Below are 14,626 nucleotides of genomic sequence, written 5' to 3' on the forward strand. Positions count from 1 at the left end.
TTTTCCTATATCCTCACCTGGGCCGTTAGTTCAGGGGCGTTGCTATATAAGCTCCCTGGACCTTCAGTTCAATGCCTGGCATCGTTGAAATCAGAGCTAATCTGTTGTGCTCTTGTCCTCTGATCCTGGTTCCTGTTTTTCAAGCTAAGTCTGCTTCTTTGCTTTTTGCTTTTGTTTTGTTTGGTATTTTTGTCCAGCTTGTTCCTATCTGTATCCTGACCTTTGCTGGAAGCTCTAGGGGGCTGGTGTTCTCCCCCCGGACCGTTAGACGGTTCGGGGGTTCTTGAATCTCCAGCGTGGATTTTTATAGGGTTTTTGTTGACCAGATAAGTTATCTTGCTATATTCTGCTATTAGTAAGCTGGCCTCTCTTTGCTGAACCTGGTTCATTTCTGTGTTTGTCATTTCCTCTTACCTCACCGTTATTATTTGTGGGGGGCTTGTATCTTACTTTGGGGTCCCTTTCTCTGGAGGCAAGAGAGGTCTTTGTTTTCTTCTCCTAGGGGTAGTTAGATTCTCCGGCTGGCGCGAGTCATCTAGCGATCACCGTAGGCATGATCCCCGGCTACTTCTAGTGTTGGCGTTAGGAGTAGCTATTTGGTCAACCCAGTTACCACAGCCCTATGAGCTGGATTTTTGTATCTTGCAGACTTACACGTTCCTCTGAGACCCTGTCCACTGGGGTCATAACATTTACCCCCACATATGGGGAACCAGCATACTCAGGACAAATTGGAAAACAACTTTTGGGGTCCAATTTCTCTTGTTAACCTTGTGAAAATAAAAACTTGGGGGCTAAAAAATCTTTTTTGTTAAAAAAAAAATATTTTTTATTTTCACGACTCTGCATTATAAACTTCTGGGATGCACTTGGGCATTCAAAGTTCTCACTACACATCTAGATAAGTTCCATGGGGGATCTAGTTTCCAAAATGGGGTCACTTTTGGGGGGTTTCTACTGTTTAGGCACATCAGGGGCTCTCCAAACGCGACATGGCGTCCGATCTCAATTCCAGTTAATTTTGCATTGAAAAGTTAAATGGCGCTCCTTTGCTTCTGAGCTCAGCCATGCGCCCAAACAGTGGTTTACCCCCACATATGGGGTGTCGGCGTACTCAGGACAAATTGTACAACAACTTCTGGGGTCCATTTTCTCCTGTTACCCTTGGTAAAATAAAAATTTGGAGACAAAAATATCATTTTTGTAGAAAAAATGCGATTTTTTTTTTATTTTCATGGCTCTACATTATAAACTTCTGTGAAGCACCTGGGGGTTTTAAAGTGCTCACCTTACATCTAGATAAGTTCCTTGGGGGGTCTAGTTTCCAAAATGGTGTCATTTGTGGAGGGTTTCCACTGTTTAGGCACATCAGCGGCTCTCCAAACGTGACATGGCGTCCGATCTCAATTCCCGCCAATTCTACATTGAAAAAGTAAAACGACACTCCTTCTCTTCCAAGCTCTGCGGTGCGCCCAAACAGTGGTTTACCCCCACATATGGGGTATCGACATACTCAGGAGACATTGCACAACAACTTTTGTGGTCTAATTTCTCCTGTTACCCTTGTGAAAATAAAAATTTTGGGGCAAAAAGATCAATTTTGTAGAAAAAATGTGATTTTTTTATTTTCATTTTCACGGCTCTACGTTATAAACTTCTGTGAAGCACTTGGGGGTTCAAAGTGCTCACCACTAGTGTTGAGCATTCCGATACCGCAAGTATCGGAATTCCGATACCGAGATCCGATACTTTTGTGGTATCGGGAATCGGAATCGGAAGTTCTCAGTGTATGGTTCCCATTGTCTGAAGGAGAGGAAACTCTCCTTCAGGCCCTGGGATCCATATCCATGTAAAAAATAAAGAATTAAAATAAAAAATAGGGATATACTCACCCTCTGACGCGCCCTGGTAGTAACCGGCAGCCTGCTTTGCTTAAAATGAGCGCGTTCAGCACCTTCCATGACGTCACGGCTTCTGATTGGTCGCGTGCCGCTCATGTGACCGCCACGCGACCAATCACAAGCCGTGACGTCATTCTCAGGTCCTAAATTCCTAGAATTAGGAATTTAGGACCTGAGAATGACGTCACGGCTTGTGATTGGTCGCGTGGCGGTCACATGAGCGGCACGCGACCAATCAGAAGCCGTGACGTCATGGAAGGTGCTGAACGCGCTCATTTTAAGCAACGGAAGCTGCCGGTTAACAGCGGTAAGGTGCAGGGGCCTCCGGACAGGTGAGTATATCAATATTTTTTATTTTAATTCTTTATTTTACACATTCATATGGATCCCAAGGGCCTGAAGGAGAGTTTCCTCTCCTTCAGACCCTGGGAACCAACAGGATACCGTCCGATACTTGGTGTCCCATTGACTTGCATGGGTATCGGGTATCGGAATCGGCGAGATCCGATACTTTGCCGGTACTATCCGATACCCAGGGACGCCGCTACCATGAGGCGACTTGATCTCTTTGCTTCAGGTGGCAGAAGAGAGGGGCGGCAGATTCTGTAAGTGGATTTGCGCTGCTAGGTTTTTTTTTTTTTTTTTTTTTAAACTCCGGGGTCAAGTGCCCGCCCCCCTCATCCCTCCCCGCCCCCCTCCAAACCTCCCCGCCCCCCCTCCTCCCTCCTGCCCCCCCTCCCTGAAGACGTAATACTCACCTTCCTCCAGGCTCCAGCGGTGGCTGCAACTGTGTCTCTGTCTCGTCTCAGCGCCAGCAGTGTTCCTGTCTTCAGCGGTCACATGGTACCGTCATTAAGGTCATGAATATGCACATATTCATCACCTTAATGAGGGCTACCATGTGACCGCTGAAGACAGGAAGGAAGACGCTGCAGCCTGCAGAGATGCCGGGAAGTTCTGCGCCGCCCGGTGAGAGGTGAGTATGACAGGGAAAAAAAGTATGGGGGAGCCACGCACGCAGGGGAGAAGGATGGGGGAGCCATGAACGCAGGGGAGAAGAATGGGGGAGCCATGAACGCAGGGGAGAAGGATGGGGAGCCATGAACGCAGGGGAGAAGGATGGGGAGCCATGAACGCAGGGGAGAAGGATGGGGAGCCATGAACGCAGGGGAGAAGAATGGGGGAGCCATGAACGCAGGGGAGAAGGATGGGGAGCCATGAATGCAGGGGAGAAGAATGGGGGAGCCATGAACGCAGGGGAGAAGGATGGGGAGCCATGAACGCAGGGGAGAAGAATGGGGGAGCCATGAACGCAGGGGAGAAGGATGGGGAGCCATAAAGGCAGGGGAGAAGGATGGGGAGCCATGAACGCAGGGGAGAAGGATGGGGAGCCATGAACGCAGGGGAGAAGAATGGGGGAGCCATGAACGCAGGGGAGAAGGATGGGGAGCCATGAACGCAGGGGAGAAGAATGGGGGAGCCATGAACGCAGGGGAGAAGGATGGGGAGCCATGAACGCAGGGGAGAAGAATGGGGGAGCCATGAACGCAGGGGAGAAGGATGGGGGAGCCATGAACGCAGGGGAGAAGGATGGGGAGCCATGAATGCAGGGGAGAAGAATGGGGGAGCCATGAACGCAGGGTGGGAGGATGGGGGAGCCACGCACACAGGGTGGGAGGATGGGGGAGCCACGCACGCAGGGTGGGAGGATGGGGGAGCCACGCACACAGGGTGGGAGGAAGGGGGAGCCACGCACACAGGGTGGGAGGATGGGGGAGCCACGCACACAGGGTGGGAGGATGGAGTATAAATATGGAGTATAAATACTAGGCCCTATAGGGGGGACACAGTGTATATAGAAAGGAGAGGTCAGTGTAAAGAGCATGTACCATAAGAGGGACAGTGTGGGGGTCATATTTTGTGCAGACAATATAGTGAGGGGCAATTTTTCATTCAGGAGCATTATAATGACACTTGTATCTTTAAGGGCATCATGTGGAGACTTTCTGCAAAAGAGCGGAGAAGATGGAAGTCTGCAGAGACGGCTGTGGATGAGAAAACGCATCATGGGGTCTGGACAAGATGAAGAAAAGGAGAACGACTCCAGAGACGACGTCATCTATAAGGTACCTGGATGTAAATGTTAATTGTGATACTGACTAACTCTCATGTTTTTATTTATGTTAGGAGCATTAAAGGTGATGTCCAGGTTTGTAATGAGTCTGTAGTCATTCTTTGTGACTGCAGACTTCTGACTTCTCACAGTGCGCCCTGTACGCTGTCAGGATTCTCTCGTGCTGGTGATTTACATGCATGCGGTCACGTGCTGACTAGACATGTGTGGCCTCACTCAATGAAAATGAACTGAGCGAGGCTGGGCACGTCTAGTCAGAATGTGGTCAGAAGTATACAAATCACATGCTTGTGCTGACATGACTGTCCACAGGCAAGGGACAATCCTAAAAGTGTGCAGTGCATGAGTTGTGAGAATTCAGAAGCTGCGATGTCAGGATTCAGCTCTGCAGGTTCCAGTAGTCGTCACATGGACACTTCACTCATATGTGACTTTCATACTCATGGTCCTGTGACAACGAGCTTCTCTTCCTGCTTCTCTCAGTTTTTCACTGAACATTGAGAGCATTAGGGAGAGGATCTCGTGGGTACATGACTAAAGGTACCTTCACACGAAGCGACGCTGCAGCGATAGCGACAACAATGCCGATCGCTGCAGCGTCGCTGTTTGATCGCTGGGGAGCTGTCACACAGACCGCTCTCCAGCGACCAACGATGCCGAGGTCCCCGGGTAACCAGGGTAAACATCGGGTTGCTAAGCGCAGGGCCGCGCTTAGTAACCCGATGTTTACCCTGGTTACCAGAGTAAAAGTAAAAAAAACAAACAGTACATGCTCACCTGCGCGTCCCCCAGCGTCTGCTTCCTGACACTGACTGAGCTCCGGCCCTAACAGCACAGCGGTGACGTCACCGCTGTGCTTTCACTTTCACTTTAGGGCCGGCGCTCAGTAAGTGTCAGGAAGCAGACGCTGGGGGACGCGCAGGTGAGCATGTACTGTTTGTTTTTTTTACTTTTACGCTGGTAACCAGGGTAAACATCGGGTTACTAAGCGCGGCCCTGCGCTTGGTAACCCGATGTTTACCCTGGTTACCAGTGTAAAATATCGCTGGTATCGTTGCTTTTGCTTTCAAACACAACGATACACGGCGATCGGACGACCAAATAAAGTTCTGGACTTTATTCAGTGACCAGCGACATCACAGCAGGATCCTGATCGCTGCTGCGTGTCAAACTAAACCAGTGTTCCCCAACTCCAGTCCTCAAGGCCCACCAACAGATCATGTTTTCAGGATTTCCTTTGTATTGCACAGGTGATGCAATTATCACCTGGGCAAGACTAAGGAAATCCTGAAAACATGACCTGTTGGTGGGCCTTGAGGACTGGAGTTGGGGACCCCTGAACTAAACGATATCGCTAGCGAGGACGCTGCAACGTCACGGATCGCTAGCGATATCGTTACAAAGTCGTTTCGTGTGAAGGTACCATAAGTGTGCAAATCGCATATGTCCTTGGTGGAGGGTGGGGAGGGGGGGCCAAAATGAATTCTTGCCCCTGGTGCCAGAAACCCTAGATACACCTCTGCTGGTATGCTACTGTGAGCGGCGATTACCGGGTTCGGTGGGGGGATGTGTGTGCACAGGCAGTGAGGCAGGGACTGTGTGTGTGTGTGTGTGTGTGTGTGTGTGTGCGTGTGGGGGGGGGGGGGGCATTTTTCCTTTCGCCTCAGGCAGCGGAGAGGCTAGGTTCACCCCTGCCGATACCGATACTTTCAAGTATCGGACGGTATCACTCAACACTACTCACCACACATCTAAATAAGTTCCTTAAGGGGTCTAGTTTCCAAAATGGTGTCACTTGTGGGGGGTTTCCACTGTTTAATCACATCAGGGGCTCTCCAAACGCGACATGGCGTCCGATCTCAATTCCAGCCAATTCTGCATTGAAACAGTCAAACGGTGCTCCTTCACTTCCAAGCTCTGCGGTGCACCCAAACAGTGGTTTACCTCCACATATGGGGTATCGGCGTACTCAGGAGAAATTGCACAACAAAATTTGTGGTTAAATTTCTGTTTTTACACTTGTGAAAATTAAAAAAAATGGTTCTGAAGTAAAACGTTTGCAAAAAAAGTTAAATGTTCATTTTTTTCTTCCACATTGTTTCAGTTCCTGTGAAGTACGTAAAGGTTTAATAAACTTCTTGAATGTGGTTTTGAGCAGCTTGAGGGGTGCAGTTTTTAGAATGGTGTCACACTTGGTTATTTTCTATCATATAGACCCCTCAAAATGACTTCAAAGGTGATGTGGTCCCTAAAAAAAACATGGTGTTGTAAAAATGAGAAATTGCTGGTCAACTTTTAACCCTTATAACTCCCTAACAAAAAAAAAATTTGTTTACAAAATTGTGCTGATATGAACACCTTATTTGACACAAATACATGGTAGCAATATTTTACACTAAATAAATAGTGAGGCCATGTATAACAACTTGGAAGTACGATGACCCATCATCTTGATAATATACACAAACCAAAGAACATGATGATACATTGGTCCAAGAATTTTAGGAAAAGTACAAATTTTATTAGATAAAAACAGCAAAAAACCAAGGCAGATAGAGGATAAGTCACAAGGGAATACAACACATATGGTGCAAAAATAGGCCACGCAGAGACCAAGACCACAAATGCAAATGAATATTTTATGTACTATAATGTAAATATGTTTTGCCAAAAAGTATTTCTTATGGCGCCGAGGGGTTAAATTTAACCACCGTGGCAACAGCCTCAATATTCAAACCCAAGAAAAAGAGTACGTGGGTCAAATCAATTAACAAGCATGAGGTATGTTAGTACAGGTTACCACATCATGATTTTTCTAATAGATAGCCATAGATTGCCCCCACCAGATATAATAGGGCGACCAGGGGGCGTCTGCGCGTCCTTATGAATTTTTGGCAACAAGTAAAAAGTAGGGATAGTAGGCTCTGTCACCATAAGGGCACTGGCTAGCTCGTTGGTAATAATTCCCACTTCCTTGGCATTGTTAACTATAGACTGGAGTTGGGTCAGGTAGGCAGATAGGGGGTTAAAGGTAAGTTTTTTGTAACAAGTTGAATTATTTAATTGGCGAAAGGCTTCCCTTTCATAGAGGGCCTTTGGCCACACAACAATATTACCCCCCTTATCCGCCGGCTTAAACACAACCCCAGGTAGTTTCTGAAGGACGCGCAGACGCTCCCTCTCCTGCTTAGAGAGATTATCACCATGAATATAATGAGGTATTTCCAAGAATTCTTTTGTGACCAGCTGTACAAATAATTTGACATTAGGGCAGGAAGACAGAGGGGGAAATTTTTTAGACTTGGGGCGAATTGTTGATGGCACCTTACCTCCCTCAGGGGTATCGTGCTTGATGGCAAGCTCCTCCAATGTGCGTAACGCTATTTGTTCTTCTTCTGTGGGGAATAATTCAAGAAGTTTGCCATCAAAAAAATACTTCTTAAATATCAATGCCCTAGCGAACAGATGTAAATCCTTTACAGCCGTAAAGGCATCAAAGGGTGCAGATGGTGAAAAGGTTAAACCTCTACTAAGTAGAGCTAAATCAGAGTTAGTAAAGGTATGGGTACTCAGATTAATTACCTTATTGTCGTTTTTATAGCGTTCAGAAGAACAATAGTCATGGCGTTTATAGAGGTGATAATTATATTCCCTCTGCCTCTTAGAGGACCTCGTAGTCATAGATGTCCCAGATGCTTCTGATTGATCACTCACAGATGAAATTGAAGTTTGTGAGGGGGTACGTCTAAACTGTTGACCCTGTGATGGTGGTTTTCTCCACATATACACTCGATTGTTCTCATAATCACGTAAATCACGGTTTAATTTACTTGCTTGAGTTTCGTGAATTTTCTTAACCACACCCTCCAACATATTTTCAATATGGCTATTAAAGTTGGAGAGTCTTTCAGGGGTACAACCAGTTTTTAGTTCTTCCTCCGCTGTTTTTATCAATGCATCAAGCTGGGTTATTTTACTGCCATTAAAGTCATTTAACAGACGCATCAATGTATTAGAGCAACTACTGCACGCTTCCTCCCACCTGGACACAAAACCATCATCCTCTACCGGAAAGGTGGGGACCACTCGAACTCGTTATATATTGTAAGCTATTGTGGTCAGAATGCAGGCCCCCCGAAGAAGGAAGGTCCGAAACGCGCGTCGGGGCGGACGCGCAGCGACCTGACCACATTCTACTACTCTGCACTTCTGGTAATGCCGCAATTGTTGTATTGTCTGTGGGCTATTATACATGTGCCCAGCACATCGTTCTCTAGCTACTAATAGTCTATCCTATGGCTATCTATTAGAAAAATCATGATGTGGTAACCTGTACTAACATACCTCATGCTTGTTAATTGATTTGACCCACGTACTCTTTTTCTTGGGTTTGAATATTGAGGCTGTTGCCACGGTGGTTAAATTTAACCCCTCGGCGCCATAAGTAATACTTTTTGGCAAAACATATTTACATTATAGTACATAAAATATTCATTTGCATTTGTGGTCTTGGTCTCTGCGTGGCCTATTTTTGCACCATATGTGTTGTATTCCCTTGTGACTTATCCTCTATCTGCCTTGGTTTTTTGCTGTTTTTATCTAATAAAATTTGTACTTTTCCTAAAATTCTTGGACCAATGTATCATCATGTTCTTTGGTTTGTGAAAATCGTGCTGATGTAAAGTAGACATGTGGGAAATGTTATTTATTAACTATTTTTAGTGACATACCTCTCTGATTTAAGTGCATAAAAATACAAAGTTTGAAAATTGCAAAATTTTAAAAATTTTCGCCATATTTCCGTTTTTTTCATAAATAACCGCAAGTAATATCAAAGAAATGTTACCACTATCTTGAAGTACAATATGTCACAAAAAACAATCTCAGAATCAGCGGGATCCGATAAAGCGTTCCAGAGTTATAATCTCTTAAAGTGACAGTGGTCAGAATTGTAAAAATTGGCTCGGTCATTAAGTACCAAATTGGCTCTGTCACTAAGGGGTTAAAATACTTTGTAATAATGTATGTGTGTTTTCTTAACCATTTCATACAATTGGATTAATAATGGACAGGTGTCATAATTGACGCCTCTCCATTATTAATCTGGCTTAATGTCACCTTACAATAGCAAGGTGACATTAACCCTTCATTACACCATATCCCACCGCTACACGGGAGTGGGAAGAGAGTGGCCAAGTGCCAGAATAGGCGCATCTTCCAGATGTGCCTTTTCTGGGGTGGCTGGGGGCAGATGTTTTTAGCCAGGTGGGGCCAATAACCATGGAACCTCTCTAGGCTATTAATATCTGCCCTCAGTCACTGGCTTTACCACTGTGGTGGAGAAAATTGTGCGGGAGCCCACACCATTTTTTTCCGCGATTTAACCCTTTAATTTAATAGCTAGACGGCCCAAATTTTGCACATACACACTACTAACATTAGTAGTGTGGAATATGCAAAAAAAAAAAAAAAGGGACATGAGATGGTTTACTGTATGTAAACCATGTCTCATATCCTGTCGGGTTTGGGAAGGAGATAGCAAAAGCCTGCAATTGAATTGCCGGCTTTTCTCTATAACACCGCTGCGTATTTCTTGCAAGTCACACTGCTGGTTCGTGAGTAATCCGTATTTTTCTCGCCCCCATAGACTTTCATTGGCGATTTTTTTTTGCGCAATACGGTGACAAACGCAGCATGCTGCGATTTTCTACAGCCGTAGAAGACCGACAGGCAATAAATATATCACAAAGTGACACAGATCAGCAGTTACAGGGGGAGTGAGGGTCCTGCTCGCAAGCTACAATCTATAAGGAAATAGGGTGGGATGTGCTATCCGTGCTTTTCACAGATAACACTTGTGCCTAAAATAGTGAATGGGGCAGTTCACATGTCCGGGATTGTTTGTAGTCCATACAAAATCATGGAGATATGTTCCATACTGATCCAAACGTCAGAACAAAATTGTCAATGCAAGTCTATGGGTCTGTGTAAAAATCGAACAGAACTCCGATGTCATCTTAGTGATGTCCGAGTCCGATCTAAACGTCAGATCAAAATACACATATAGCTCAGCAGTGAGACCACCATCGATCCTGGTCAAGTATCCAACATCTTTGGCTGTGAGGCTATGTGCACACGTCAGGATTTCTTGCAGAAATTTCCTGACCAAAACCGGACATTTTCTGCAAGAAATCCTGTGCGTTTTTTCATGTTTTTCTCGCGTTTTTTGTGCGGTTTTTTTTGTGGATTTTTTTGCAGATTTATTTGCAATAATATGGTGGGAAATCCGCCAAAAATCTGCAAAATTAATGAACATGCTGCGTTTTTTACCACGATGCATTTTTTTTTGCGGGAAAAAAAAAGCGACATATGCACAAAAATTGCGGAATGCATTCTAAATGATGGGATGCATATGTATGCGTTTTAATAGCGAAAAAACGCAAAAAATCCGGAAAGTGTGTACATACCCTGAAACAAGCCCATATGATCAGGTTTCCTCTACCAAAACTTGACAGTTCCTTCAATGATTCCAGCCATTGGCCCCGTTTTCCCTTGTTTCTTCCAGACCCATTTGCACCCACCAGAGACTAGTCTGTTGCCTTTCATCTCATCGCTCCAAATCACCCATCTTCAATCTGATACTGTCCACTTTTCATACGTTTTTGCAAACTCAAGCCAACGCTTCTCATCACAATATTGAAGTTGAAGTCTCTCACCTTATTTGAAGCTTCCAGACTTGTGTAACGTCTGCAGGACGATTGATGGATTTTTGTCTGGTTGTCCTGAGGAAGGAGTCGGTGGAATCTGAAACGCATCAACAATAAACAATACATTTGTGTATAAGACAGCCAAGATGATTGTCTATAAAATGATGGGAGTCTCACGTTGGAAGCAGTAGTGGATGGTGAGATATGGAGTCTGAAAGTCAAAAGGTCAAAACATTGTTACTGTATTGCTCGTCAGTGTGTTTGTCTTAGGCCGGTTTCACACGTCAGTGATTCTGGTACGTGAGGTGACAGTTTCCTCACGTACCGGAGCCACTGACACACGTAGACCCATTAAAATCAATGCATCTGTGCAGATGTCATTGATTTTTTGCGGACCGTGTCTCCGTGTGCCAAACACGGAGACATGTCAGTGTTTGTGGGAGCGCACGGATTACACGGACCCAATAAAGTCAATGGGTCCGTGTAAAACAGGGACCGCACACGGACGTTATCCGTCTGCAGTCCGTGTGCCGTGCAGGAGACAGCGCTCCAGTAAGCGCTGTCCCCCCCACATGGTGCTGAAGCCACGATTCATATCTTCTCTGCAGCAGCGTTTGCTGTATAGAAGATATGAATAATAGTGTTATCTACCTGTCCGCAGCCCCCCCCCACCCCCTGTGCGCCCCCCCGCTGTTCTGAAAATACTCACCCGCTTCCCTCGTTGGCTGTCGCTGCTTCCTGTCCTGGCCGCACCTTACTGTATGCGGTCACGTGGGGCCGCCGATTACAGTCATGAATAGGCGGCTCCACCTCCCATAGGGGTGGAGCCGCCTATTCATGACTGTAAATGAGCGGTCCCACGTGACCGCATACAGTAGAAGGCGCGGCCAGGACAGGAAGCAGCGACAGCCAACGTGGGAGCGGGTGACTATTTTCAGAACAGCGTGGGGGTGCACAGGGGGTGGGGGGGTGGCGGACAGGTAGATAACACTATTATTCATATCTTCTATACAGCAAACGCTGCTGCAGAGAAGATATGAATCGTGGCTTCAGCACCAGATGCTGGTACGTGTGGTACCCAGCACGGTGCGTGTGGTACACAGTGGGTACACGGGCGGCACACGTGTGCCGCAAGTGTGCCACACTGATGTACACCAGAAACGTAGGGGCACACGGACACGGATAATTCCGGTACCGATTGTTTCCGGCCTCTGCTGGTAACACCTAGTACTGCACAACAGATGGAAGCACGTTATTGGTTTCACCAGTAGGTGTCAGTAGCGCTCAGTGTAACGGCATCACAGAGAGATAAGGAGACGTAATATCAGAATCTGGGGAGATAGTGAGAAAGTACAAATACAGGAGGAATATATATACCGTATATATATATTTACATTTTCATATTTTACATAGTTCATTATTTTTACCTTCAAAGCAGCAACCGAATAATAATTATTGCAGATGTGACTGAGGGTTAATAATGATCTGGTTACAAAAGAAAAAACAGCTCCGACTCTAGGTGCATTGTAGCACGGAAGCCAAGGGATCAAATGTAGAAAAAATGCAGCGTCTTAAAATGTCGATGTTTATTAGAAAACGAAGTACAAAGTTCAAAGTCTTGAATGTTTGCATTGAATTTTCTAATAAACATCACAATTTTAAGAAATTGGATATTTTTCTACATTAATAATGATTTCCCGATGTAAAATGACTATTTTCTGTGTGTATAAAAAGTGGATGTCACGCTGTGTCGTCCAGTCCTGCCCTGCATTGTAGACTAGTCTACAACGTGGTGCTATCACAGGCGCAGCTACACACGTCGGTCGGCATGGGGTCTCTTGGGCCGTCCCGGGCCGGCCTCCTCCCACTTTAGGACACTGGTTCGTTCTAGTTCCCCCAGTGTCACAAATACCGGACCTAGTGCAGCGCCCCGAACGGATGTGGCACAGAGCAGTCTAGAACCCCTAGACTCAAAGCGATCCAACACTCAGCCTCCCTTGGTGGCCGGGATTACAGGCGCACGCCACTGCGCTCGGCGACGTCACATGCTGCTATTACTGCCTAGAGGCTACAAGGAGCCGTGACGTCATCGGGAGCCACAGCGCCATCTAGTGTCTGCAGGATGAAACTGCTATAAAGTCAGTAACAGAAGTCAGTGGCCCACCGGGAGATCGGAGAATCCTCCGGTGGGCCCTCCCCCTCACCAGCAACAGACTCCTGCCTCACTCATTAGCGCCTGCTCTGCCCTGTATTAGGATTGCGGCGCCTGCACCCAGCGGTGAGATCGTTATTCCACACCCGGTGCCAGCCGTCTGCACTGCTCAGCAACAAGTGATGTGAGGTGAGCGCTTTCTCATCACCTGCTGCGGCTTTTACTGATCTTGTGGCACTCACCGCTCTATCAGCTGTGGCGTGCTGGATGAGATCAATAGAACGAAGCCCCAGCAGCAGCAGGTGATGAGAAAGCGCTCACCTCACATCACTCCTTGCTGAGCAGTGCAGACGGCCGGCACCGGGTGTGGAATAACACACCACGCACTGCACACAGCCTCTAGAGCGGAGTTGATTTTTTGAGGGCCATGGCATGTCGTCACCGGAAGGGGCGGGGCCTCCATCAGACCAGTGATCTGAAAGCAGGAAGCAGCGTTGTTCTGAGGCTGCTACTTGGAGAGGAATGAAATGAGAGGCTGCACCATGGAGCCCCCTGAGGAGAGGACCGAGAATCTGCACAATGGACCCTTGCACCAATAGGAATGAAGACCCAGGATTCAGTGGGAGTGGTGAGAGGATGTATTTTGGAAAGGGTTGATGTAACTTGAGTGGGGCTTGTAAAGGGAAGATGATGAGGGGCTGTGTGGAGAAGGGGAGATGATAAGGATGGGCTGTATGGAAAAAGGGTCATGATGAGGGGCTGTGTGAAAAGCGGGATGATGAGGCTGCGTGGCGAAGGAGGGATGATGAGGCTGCGTGGCGAAGGAGGGATGATGAGGCTGCGTGGCGAAGGAGGGATGATGAGGCTGCGTGGCGAAGGAGGGATGATGAGGCTGCGTGTCACGTGTATGTATCCTGTGTCTAGCGTGTGACTGGTGTGTGTCACGTGTATGTATCCTGTGTCTAGCGTGTGACTGGTGTGTGTCACGTGTATGTATCCTGTGTCTAGCGTGTGACTGGTGTGTGTGTCACGTGTATGTATCCTGTGTCTAGCGTGTGACTGGTGTGTGTGTCACGTGTATGTATCCTGTGTCTAGCGTGTGACTGGTGTGTGTGTCACGTGTATGTATCCTGTGTCTAGCGTGTGACTGGTGTGTGTGTCACGTGTATGTATCCTGTGTCTAGCGTGTGACTGGTGTGTGTGTCACGTGTATGTATCCTGTGTCTAGCGTGTGACTGGTGTGTGTGTCACGTGTATGTATCCTGTGTCTAGCGTGTGACTGGTGTGTGTCACGTGTATGTATCCTGTGTCTAGCGTGTGACTGGTGTGTGTCACGTGTATGTATCCTGTGTCTAGCGTGTGACTGGTGTGTGTGTCACGTGTATGTATCCTGTGTCTTGTGTGTGACTGGTGTGTGTGTCACGTGTATGTATCCTGTGTCTAGCGTGTGACTGGTGTGTGTCACGTGCATGTATCCTGTGTCTAGCGTGTGACTGGTGTGTGTGTCACGTGTATGTATCCTGTGTCTAGCGTGTGACTGGTGTGTGTCACGTGTATGTATCCTGTGTCTAGCGTGTGACTGGTGTGTGTGTCACGTGTATGTATCCTGTGTCTAGCGTGTGACTGGTGTGTGTGTCACGTGTATGTATCCTGTGTCTTGTGTGTGACTGGTGTGTGTGTCACGTGCATGTATCCTGTGTCTAGCGTGTGACTGGTGTGTGTGTCACGTGTA

The 14,626-nt window shown here is 46.9% G+C and overlaps 1 protein-coding gene and 1 long non-coding RNA gene across 2 annotated transcripts in view; one reads left to right on the forward strand and one right to left on the reverse strand.

Annotated features, from left to right (window-relative positions):
• Positions 1-14,626, forward strand: part of LOC143776496 (uncharacterized) — a 146,627-nt gene that overhangs the window by 106,278 nt on the left and 25,723 nt on the right. The window lies entirely within an intron of this gene.
• LOC143776503 (uncharacterized) overlaps positions 1-14,626 on the reverse strand; it is a 107,028-nt gene that overhangs the window by 61,467 nt on the left and 30,935 nt on the right. Inside the window, exon 2 of the long non-coding RNA XR_013215849.1 lies at positions 10,752-10,839. This is a non-coding gene — a long non-coding RNA (uncharacterized LOC143776503). The remainder of the gene's footprint in view (positions 1-10,751; positions 10,840-14,626) is intronic.

The sequence above is a fragment of the Ranitomeya variabilis genome, chromosome 1 (genome assembly GCF_051348905.1).
Source record: "Ranitomeya variabilis isolate aRanVar5 chromosome 1, aRanVar5.hap1, whole genome shotgun sequence".
Classification (NCBI taxonomy): domain Eukaryota; kingdom Metazoa; phylum Chordata; class Amphibia; order Anura; family Dendrobatidae; genus Ranitomeya; species Ranitomeya variabilis.